We start from the raw sequence: 9,931 nt of genomic DNA on the forward strand, positions 1-9,931 counted from the left end.
GCAACCCATGCTTGCCGTAAAAGGTGACTATGCTTGTCGTAAAAGGCGATTAACGGGATCGGGTGGTCAGGCTCGCTGACTTGGTTGAAGCATGTCATTGATCCAAATTGTGTGGATCGATGCTAATGATATAAATCACTGGATTGTCTGGTCCAGACTCGATTATTTACAGACCGCCGTCATATAGCTGGAATATTGCTGAGTGCGGCGTTAAACAACAAACCAAACCAACCAACCAAAATATTTTTTATAGCAAGTGAATTCCTTCTTGGTGCATGTCGTCAATAGTTCCGGGTGTTACATATTGAAGATGGTGGCAAGTCTAAAATTAATCACTCAATATTATATGAAGGCAAAACTATTTATATCAGTAAAACTATGACCAGAGGATGCTATGCAATAAATCGTTGAGGTACACCTGCAGCTATTTGTAATTCTTAGGTGTATCTCCATAGTGTTTACTGAAGCATGCTTGACATGCTGTATCTCCATCGTGTTTACTGAAGCATGCTTGACATGCTGTATCTCCATGGTTTTTACTGAAGCATGCTTGACATGCTGTATCTCCATTGTGTTTACTGAAGCATGCTTGACATGCTGTATCTCCATCGTGTTTACTGAAGCATGCTTGACATGCTGTATCTCCATTATGTTTACTGAAGCATGCTTGACATGCTGTATCTCCATAGTGTTTACTGAAGCATGCTTGACGTGAAGTGTCTCCATTGTGTTTACTGAAGTATGCTTGGCATGATGTATCTCCATTGTGTTTACTGAAGCATGCTTGACACTCTGTATCTCCATGGTTTTTACTGAAGCATGCTTGATATGCTGTATCTCCATCGTGTTTACTGAAGCATGCTTGACATGCTGTATCTCCATAGTGTTTACTGAAGTATGCTTGACATGCTGTATCTCCATCGTGTTTACTGAAGTATGCTTGACACTCTGTATCTCCATTGTGTTAACTGAAGTATGCTTGACATGATGTATCTCCATAGTGTTTACTGAAGCATGCTTGACATGCTGTATCTCCATCGTGTTTACTGAAGCATGCTTGACATGCTGTATCTCCATAGTGTTTACTGAAGCATGCTTGACATGCTGTATCTCCATCGTGTTTACAAAAGCATGCTTGACGTGAAGTATCTCCATGGTGTTTACTGAAGTGTGCTTGGCATGCTGTATCTCCATTGTGTTTACTGAAGCATGCTTGACACTCTGTATCTCCATGGTTTTTACTGACGCATGCTTGATATGCTGTATCTCCATAGTGTTTACTGAAGCATGCTTGACACTCTGTATCTCCATCGTGTTTACAAAAGCATGCTTGACACTCTGTATCTCCATCGTGTTTACTGAAGCATGCTTGACATGATGTATCTCCATCATGTTTACTGAGGCATGCTTGACATGCTGTATCTCCATCGTGTTTACTGAAGTATGCTTGACATGCTGTATCTCCATCGTGTTTACTGAAGTATGCTTGACATGCTGTATCTCCATCGTGTTTACTGAAGCATGCTTGACATGCTGTATCTCCATCGTGTTTACTGAAGCATGCTTGACATGCTGTATCTCCATAGTGTTTACTGAAGCATGCTTGACATGCTGTATCTCCATCGTGTTTACTGAAGCATGCTTGACGTGAAGTATCTCCATGGTGTTTACTGAAGTGTGCTTGGCATGCTGTATCTCCATTGTGTTTACTGAAGCATGCTTGACACTCTGTATCTCCATGGTTTTTACTGACGCATGCTTGATATGCTGTATCTCCATAGTGTTTACTGAAGCATGCTTGACACTCTGTATCTCCATCGTGTTTACAAAAGCATGCTTGACACTCTGTATCTCCATCGTGTTTACTGAAGCATGCTTGACACTCTGTATCTCCATCGTGTTTACTGAAGTATGCTTGACATGCTGTATCTCCATAGTGTTTACTGAAGCATGCTTGACATGCTGTATCTCCATCGTGTTAACTGAAGCATGCTTAACATGCTGTATATCATAGTGTTTACTGAAGCATGCTTGACATGCTGTATCTCAATCGTATTTACTGAAGCATGCTTCACACTCGGTATCTCCATCGTGTTTACTGAAGCATGCTTGACATGCTGTATCTCCATCGTGTTTTTGCAGAAGCATGCTTGGCGTGAAGTATCTCCATTGTGTTGACTGAAGCATGCTTGGCATGCTGTATCTCCATCGTGTTTACTGAAGTATGCTTGACATGATGTATCTCCATCGTGTTTACTGAAGCATGCTTGACATGCTGTATCTCCATAGTGTTTACTGAAGCATGCTTGACATGCTGTATCTCCATAGTGTTTACTGAAGCATGCTTGACATGCTGTATCTCCATCGTGTTTAATGCTTGGCGTGAAGTATCTCCATTGTGTTTACTGAAGCATGCTTGGCATGCTGTATCTCCATCGTGTTTACTGAAGTATGCTTGACACTCTGTATCTCCATCGTTTTTACTGAAGCATGCTTGACATGCTGTATCTCCATAGTGTTTACTGAAGCATGCTTGACATGCTGTATCTCCATCGTGTTTACTGAAGTATGCTTGACATGCTGGATCTCCATCGTGTTTACTGAAACATGCTTGACACTCTGTATCTCCATTGTGTTTACTGAAGCATGCTTGACATGCTGTATCTCCATAGTGTTTACTGAAGCATGCTTGACATGTACCTTGTGTTTATTTTATTTAAACATATTGATACATGATACATGTATTGATGCATGTATTGATATATTATGCATCTATTGATGCATGTATTGATACATTGTACATGTATCGATTCTTTTATTTGATACATTATACTTTCATTGATGCATGTATTGATGCTTTATTCATGTTTTGATAAGTTATAGACATATAAACGTAGGACACGTGTATTGATAAATTATACGTATGTATGTATTGATAGTACACATGCACATGTAAATACTACATATATTGAAAGTACATATATGATCACCCACAGAGGGGATATACACTGAGTCTAAAGGGCACTGGTACCAAGAGGAGGGACATAGTCTCTAGCTTGTGCTAAAGGAGACCCTTTCTAGGAAGACATTAGATGAAGGAAAGACGTGATGGTCGTGTACACACATCGTCGACTACGGCAGGTGACTGTAATCAGGGCTTATTTCTCTCTAGCGCCACGTGTAGCACCTGTGTGTGTCAATAAAACATAATTGTTCCCTCGTTGTATCATTAGGAAAAGACATATGGAAGGTGTGAATGAGTGACGACAAATACACTGATGCACGTATCTACAGGAATCTGTACCCCCATCTTCCGCATGTCGGGAAGATGAAACGCCCTGAAGTTGTCACACATACACTCCGTCCCACTTATGTGAGTGACATTCCCTGGGTGCTGGGTGTTGCTTCCTCCACCCGGCCCTCGATGTGTGCACACAAACACTTGCGTCTATTGCAAGTACCACACTTAACGAAGGTGAGCCCACTATTCATTCATGATGGAAAGGGAGGCTCGTGGAGAGAATGTTTCATTATGAAGGTAAATTACCGTTGATCTGGGAGATTCTTTATATAATGTGTCATGGCAGTTCGGTAGGACCGTGAGCCTCGTGCACAGAAGCAGATGCATGGCATGTGTGTGAGGCAAGCAGTTCACCACTTCAGTGGCCAGTGGTCAACAAGAAATACACAAATGATACACGTGCAGTCGGCTACTATCTTGGGCACAACTGATAGGACACGTGGCAGTCACGTGTGCAGTGCCGACAGAGGCTACTTGTCAAATGGTCCATGTTGTCTCATTGTTGAAGGAGAAGGAGATGTTCCCCTCTGACTCCTGCAAAGGAGCTGCAAGACAACCCGTCAGGGCGCCTATTGACTTTGGAGATTAAAACATAACTACCCCGCTCAGATCATTAAACGTGGACAAAGACGCGAGTGTTGATAGTTTTGTATCCTGGTCGTGAAGGCAAGTGGCGGTGACCAAGGTCGGGCGAGGTAGCACAATACGCCGGCGAGGGGAGGGGAGGGGTGTGACGGGCGGCGTCTCATTCCACGCGGACGTGTTGATGCCAACAGTTGACACTCCCCCCACGTCAACCTATTACTCTGCACTATCAGCACGGTGGCGTTCAAACACAGGGAAGGTGAAGTGATACATACTGCGAACAAGACAGTAATTTAAATACAAACAACACTTGCTGTTGTACTGAATTACTGTTGATAAAAGATATTTTCAATGATTACTCGCAGTTCATCTCACTGAAAGTCAAGTGAGTTTATGGCTTGTTTGTCCATCGATGTCGGCAGCGTTCTGTGAACATCATATGTGAACATCATCTCATCAGACACCGCTGGACCAAAGAAGCTGAAACTTGACATACTTGTTCCAACCAATGATGACATCAGTCCTAATTTTGTTCAAGAGGTTGGAATCCGAATTTTAGTAAACTTCTTTATCGCCATTACTCTCCCATTTATTTTAGAAATATAATCCTTATGTGTTCACGTACACTTAGGGCATGCTCCAAAATATTGTTGGCCATGCTCTTAAACAGTGTGGATTCTGTAAACGTCTTCTCTGCAAAAGTTACAATTTCTCATTATCGATTGAGCCTTGCCTTGCCTTGCCTTTCTTCTCTTCCCTTCTCTTCTCTTTTCTTCTCTTTTTGGGAAACGGCTACCTCGTCGTCTATGGCGCACTAATATGATCATGGCTCGTGGAAGTGGAAAATCGTCTTAAACCTGCTTCACTTCGGGCTTTCCTCCCACACCAAACTGACACGCCGCGTTCTATTACTCCTACCCCTTGGGCACGTCAAGCGATGCAGACTAAGCATACATATAGGTAAGACTGATTATCACCACCTGGTAGATCTCTGGTCCATGTCTTGTTTCCTCATACGGGCACAACGAGCGAAGGCATTCCCCTATTTACGGCAGAGGAGTTGACTATGTACACGCACCTGATAATTGATAGAAATAGCAATTCATTAATTGCCGACAACACTCTTTTGATGTTCTAGCCTTTTCTTATGAAGAACACTCGTTTGTATACATGTGATATGCAGTCTATGGATATCAAGAGTCGAATGTGACCTAACATGTTGTGACTTTTCGTGGTTGTCCACTACACGCCGCGCATGGCAGATGCTGGATCACACGGGTGTCCTGGTGCTTGTGTTCCTCCCATCAACCACCGACAGGAGCATGCGCCAGCGCGTCGGCAGCAGGGGCTGAACTGAGTGGGATGCCAAAATCTGACAGTCATGAAATGTGAAGTGTGACATTTCTAATAGAAAACAGAACAAGAAATTAAATTTACTGTCATATGTAGGGAAATATCTACTTTGTCAGCTGGCATCTTTACACTGAATATCTGGCAGATCCCGCCAGTAATACGTGTGTATGTCCCAGTCAGCTGGCATCTTTACACTGAATATCTGGCAGATCCCGCCAGTAATACGTGTGTATGTCCCAGTCAACTGGCATCTTTACACTGAATATCTGGCAGATCCCGCCAGTAATACGTGTGTATGTCCCAGTCAACTGGCATCTTTACACTGAATATCTGGCAGATCCCGCCAGTAATACGTGTGTATGTCCCAGTCAGCTGGCATCTTTACACTGAATATCTGGCAGATCCCGCCAGTAATACGTGTGTATGTCCTAGTCAGCTGGCATCTTTACACTGAATATCTGGCAGATCCCGCCAGTAATACGTGTGTATGTCCCAGTCAGCTGACAACTTTACACTGAATATCTAGCAGATCCCGCCAGTAATACGTGTGTATGTCCCAGTCAGCTGGCAACTTTACACTGAATATCTGGCAGATCCCGCCAGTAATACGTGTGTATGTCCCAGTCGGCTGACAACTTTACACTGAATATCTAGCAGATCCCGCCAGTAATACGTGTGTATGTCCCAGTCAGCTGACAACTTTACACTGAATATCTAGCAGATCCCGCCAGTAATACGTGTGTATGTCCCAGTCAGCTGGCAACTTTACACTGAATATCTGGCAGATCCCGCCAGTAATACGTGTGTATGTCCCAGTCGGTTGGCAACTTTACACTGAATATCTAGCAGATCCCGCCAGTAATACGTGTGTATGTCCTAGTCAGTTAGTATCGTTTGTTGTAAGGAGAGACAGCGTATGTTGTGATGAGAAACGTGTATGAGGAGAGACCCTTTGTTGGAGGGAGGGACGTCGTGTGTTTTGAGGAGATACATCATGTGGTGTAAGGAGATAAGGACAATAATCCTCTTTCGTGTAAAGAGACATTGTGTTGTGAAGAGAGACAGCGTGTGTTATGAGGAGACATCGTGTGTTGAAAGGAGTGGTTCCGTGTGCTTTAGCAGAGACATCGTGCGTTCTTAGAATAGAAAAATTGTGTTTTGGAAAAAACTTTCTGTGTTGTGAAGAGAGACAGCGTGTGTTATGAAGTGACACCGTGTTTTGAGGAGAGAATGTCTTTGGTGAGGAGAGACATTGTGTTTTGAGGAGATATATCGTATGTTTTGAGGAGACATGTGCAGGAAAGAGTGACGTGTGTTATAGCAAAGACATGTGTTGTGAGGAGAGAAATCCTGTGTTGTGAGAAGAAACATGTGTTGTAAAGAGACACATTGTGTGTTGTGAAGAGAGACATCGTGTGTTGTGAAGAGAGACATCGTGTGTTGTAAGGTGAGGTGAGGTGAAATTGGGTTTAACGTCGCGTCCAAGATTATTGCACTTATATAGCGACATGTGTGTTGTAAGGAGAGAAAAAGCCTGTTGGGAAAAGAGTCTTTCTGAGTGTTAGAAAGAGTGACTTCGTGTTTTAGCAAACATCATGTGTTGTCAGGTGAGAAAAAGCCTGTTGGGAAAAGAGTCTTTCTGTGTTTTGAGAAGTGACATCGTGTGTTGTGAGGAGATAAAAAAAATTTATGAGGAAAGACATTGTGTTGTGAGGAGAGACATCGTGTATTGTGAGAAGGGACATCATGTGTTGAGGAGAGACGCCATCTTGTGAGGAGAGACATCGGGTGTTGTGAGGCGTGACAGTGTTATGAGGAGAGACATCGTGTTGTGAGGAGAGACGCCATCTTGTGAGGAGAGACATCGGGTGTTGTGAGGCGTGACAGTGTTATGAGGAGAGACATCGTGTTGTGAGGAGAGACATTGTTTGTTGTGAGGAGAGACAGTGTGTATTGTGAGAAGAGACAGCAGTTGTTGTGACAAGAGACATCGTGTGTTGTAAGGAGAGACATCGTGTGTTTAGTGAGGAGAGACAACAATTGTTGTGGAGAGACATCATGTGTTGTAAGAAGAGCGTGGGTTGAGGAGAGACAGCATGTGTTTTGTGGAGAGACATCGTGTGTTGTAAGAAGAGCGTGGGTTGAGGAGAGACAGCATGTGTTTTGTGGAGAGACATCGTGTGTTGTAAGAAGAGCGTGGGTTGAGGAGAGACAGCATGTGTTTTGTGGAGAGACATTGTGTGTTGTGAGGAGAGACAGCGTGTTGTGAGGAGAGACGGCGTGTTTTATGAGACATCGTGTGTTGTGAGGAGAGACATTGTGTGTTGAGGAGAGACATCGTGTGTTGTGAGGAGAGACAGCGTGTTGTGAGGAGAGACAGCGTGTTGTGAGGAGAGACGGCGTGTTTTATGAGACATCGTGTGTTGTGAGGAGAGACAGCATGTGTTGAGGGGAGAGACATTGTGTGTTGTAAGGAGAGCGTGTGTTGAGGAGAGACATCCTGTGTTGTGAGAAGAGAATTTCTGTGATGTGAAGAGTGTCATCATGTATTGTGAGGAGAGAAATTGTGTCGTGAAAAGAGACCATCTGTGTTGTGAAGAGAGACATCATGTCTTGTGAGGAGAGAATGTCTGTGTTGAGGATAGACTGTTGTGAGCAGAGACATTGTTTGTTGTGAGGAGATATCGTGTGTTGAGGAAAGAGCATATTTTATCATACATCATGTATTGTCAGGAGAGAAATCCTTTTTTCAGGAAAAGAGACTTTCTGTGTTGTGAGAAGAGACATTATGTGCTTTGAGGAGAGAATTTCTTTTGTGAGGAGAGAAATTGTGTTTTGAGGAGAGACATCCTGAGTTGTGAGGAGAGACATCGTGTGTTGTGAGGAGAGAGTGTATTCTATGAGGAGACATCATGTGTTGGAAAGAAAGGAGACATTGAAGTAATCATTAATGTAAGACACTGTGTGTGTGAGTGAGTGAGTGAGAACTGGTTGGCTGGTATGTGCACTAGGGGGGACTGGTTGGCTGGTATGTGCACTAGGGGGTATTGGTTGGCTGGTATGTGCACTAGGGGGATATTGGTTGTCAGGTATGTGTACTAGGGGGATATTGGTTGGCTGGTATGTGCACTAGGGGGATATTGGTTGGCTGGTATTGCACTGGGGGGACTGATTGGCTGGTATGTGCACTGGGGGGATATTGGTTGGCTGGTATGTGCACTGGGGGTATATTGGTTGGCTGGTATGTGCACTAGGGGAGACTGGTTGTCTGGTATGTGCACTAGGGGGGATATTGGTTGGCTGGTATGTGCACTGGGGGGGGATATTGGTTGGCTGGTATGTGCACTAGGGGAGACTGGTTGGCTAGTATGTGCACTAGGGGGGATATTGGTTGGCTGGTATGTGCACTGGGGGGATATTGGTTGGCTGGTATGTGCACTAGGGGGGACTGGTTGGCTGGTATGTGCACTGGGGGGGGGGGGGGGGGGAGATATTGGTTGGCTGGTATGTGCACTAGGGGGGGACTGGTTGGCTGGTATTCTTCACTGGGGGGATATTGGTTGGCTGGTATTTTTCACTGGGGGGATATTGGTTGGCTGGTATGTGCACTGGGGGGATATTGGTTGGCTGGTATGTGCACTGGGGGGGGGGGGGACTGGTTGGCTGGTATGTGCACTAGGGGGGACTGGTTGGCTGGTATGTGTACTAGGGGGGACTGGTTGGCTGGTATGTGCACTGGGGGGATATTGGTTGGCTGGTATGTGTACTGGGGGGATATTGGTTGGCTGGTATGTGCACTGGGGGGATATTGGTTGGCTGGTATGTGCACTAGGGGGGGACTGGTTGGCTGGTATGTGCACTGGGGGGATATTGGTTGGCTGGTATGTGCACTGGGGGGATATTGGTTGGCTGGTATGTGCACTAGGGGGGACTGGTTGGCTGGTATGTGCACAGTGGGATATTGGTTGGCTGGTATGTGCACTGGGGGGATATTGGTTGGCTGGTATGTGCACTAGGGGGGACTGGTTGGCTGGTATGTGCACTAGGGGGGACTGGTTGGCTGGTATGTGCACTGGGGGGATATTGGTTGGCTGGTATGTGCACTAGGGGGGACTGGTTGGCTGGTATGTGTACTAGGGGGGACTGGTTGGCTGGTATGTGTACTAGGGGGGACTGGTTGGCTGGTATGTGCACTGGGGGGATATTGGTTGGCTGGTATGTGCACTAGGGGGGACTGGTTGGCTGGTATGTGCACTGGGGGGATATTGGTTGTCTGGTATGTGCACTAGGTGGGACTGGTTGTCTGGTATGTGCACTGGGGGGATATTGGTTGGCTGGTATGTGTACTAGGTGGGACTGGTTGTCTGGTATGTGCACTAGGGGGGCATTTGTTGGCTGGTATGTGCACTAGGGGGGACTGGTTGTCTGGTATGTGCACTAGGTGGGACTGGTTGTCTGGTATGTGCACTGGGGGGATATTGGTTGGCTGGTATGTGTACTAGGTGGGACTGGTTGTCTGGTATGTGCACTAGGGGGGCATTTGTTGGCTGGTATGTGCACTAGGGGGGGGGCATTGGTTGGCTGATATGTGCACTGGGGGGGGGGGGGGGGGTATGTGAAGTTACTTTACCTATCATAATCACACAGTTGACTATGGTCAACAACAGGATGGGTCATGTAATCAATCAGCAC

Source organism: Haliotis cracherodii, unplaced genomic scaffold (assembly GCF_022045235.1).
Source record: "Haliotis cracherodii isolate W230 unplaced genomic scaffold, xgHalCrac1.p SCAF_3, whole genome shotgun sequence".
In the NCBI taxonomy this organism is placed as follows: Eukaryota; Metazoa; Mollusca; class Gastropoda; order Lepetellida; family Haliotidae; genus Haliotis; species Haliotis cracherodii.